Below are 1,472 nucleotides of genomic sequence, written 5' to 3' on the forward strand. Positions count from 1 at the left end.
TTTGGCCACGGACGCCTGGATGCTCTCCCCTACAGCCTCCTGCACACTGGACTCAACAAATCACTGACCTGTGGCTTCAGGGAACCTTTCTAGAGTTCTCCCCCTTCAAAATTATCTTATTCTTGGGCCCGCCCGGTGGCGCACTGGAGAGTGCGCCGCTTGGGAGCACGGCGGCGCTCCCGCTGAGGGTTCGGATCCCATGTGGAGACCGGTTCCGCTCACTGGCTGAGCGCGGTGTGGGCACAACACCGAGGGTTGTGATCCCATTGCCAGTCCCCAGTATGGGCATGACACCGAGTGTTGCAATCCTGTTACCGGTCAGTAAAAAAAGACCAAAAGGAAAAAAAAACAAAAATTATCTTATTCTCTACCCTCTTTTGGGTCCTGTTACCTAATCCCCAATGTTCTCCCAATTCCTCTTCCCCTACTACGACCCCGTCCAGCAGGAAGTAGCTCGAAGATCACGGCAACCCATTCCCATAACAACAACAACAAAAAAAAAAAAATGTAAGGACACCATGGGCACTCAAGCAGAGTGGGAGGGGGAAGGCACTCCCTGGCAATATGGCACCCTTCCAGGTTCTTTTCCACAGTAAAGCCCACTGGTGCCAAAACCTCAACCAGTCACAGGTCAGGGCTCACTTCCTGCCCAGCCCCGTCCAATCAGCTACTGCCCGTCCACCCCCCTATCCAAACCCAGAACGCAGCTCCCTATAAATTTACACGCAGTCCTTGAATAAAGTGGAACTTCTCTGGTGAACTGTCAGCTCGGGTCCTGTCGTCTTATCAGCTCGGGTCCGTGCACCCTTTCACAAGGTCATGCCCTTCCCAGGCTAATCTCAAGCCCAGTACCTGCTCAGCACTGATGTATAAAGGCCTGACCCACTCCATCTCAGCGGGAAGCACCCCAAGGCCAGCTTAGCGCCAGAATGCCCCTTGGGGTCAGCAAAGGCCTTTTTGTGGACTTTTCCTACCCAGTCCACTTCCTTCACTTCCCACTCACAGATGTAGACCCATCCCACTTCCTAATAAACATCCTGATATTTTCCATTTCAGTGTCTACTTCGCACAGAACTCACCTGCAATCTCCGTGCAGTAGAATTTATCCTTAGAAATCCCATCGGAAGGCGCCATGCTGGAGACGAACATCGCTGCTTTCGGTGGGTCCAAGGGGCCAGCTTCACTTTCAGAGTCAGGATGGATATGTGCTTATTTGGCTAAACTGGAGCACTAGGAGAAGCTTCGGGTTTGCATTTAAGGGGCATTGTGCAGGTAGAGACGGCTTTCTGAAACCCAGGGGTAAGAGGTTCACATCCAGAGAGGCACAAGGACTGAGCAGGGTCAGCAGAAGAACACCTGTCTTCCCCCACCCACTTGGGGGGACCTGAGGGTGGGATGGCGAGCTCAGCCCCTCACCTTTCATGCCATCTTCCTCCTCACTGCGTTGAGCACCCAGCCGATTTGCTTCATTC

At 53.2% G+C, this 1,472-nt stretch overlaps 1 pseudogene; it reads right to left on the bottom strand.

The window, feature by feature from the left end:
• The window catches only part of LOC103603938, a 24,246-nt pseudogene extending 23,097 nt beyond the window's left edge, over nt 1–1,149 (bottom strand).
• Nucleotides 1,150–1,472: the final 323 nt, after the last annotated feature.

This window comes from Galeopterus variegatus, unplaced genomic scaffold (genome assembly GCF_000696425.1).
Source record: "Galeopterus variegatus unplaced genomic scaffold, G_variegatus-3.0.2 Scaffold4874, whole genome shotgun sequence".
Taxonomy (NCBI): Eukaryota; Metazoa; Chordata; class Mammalia; order Dermoptera; family Cynocephalidae; genus Galeopterus; species Galeopterus variegatus.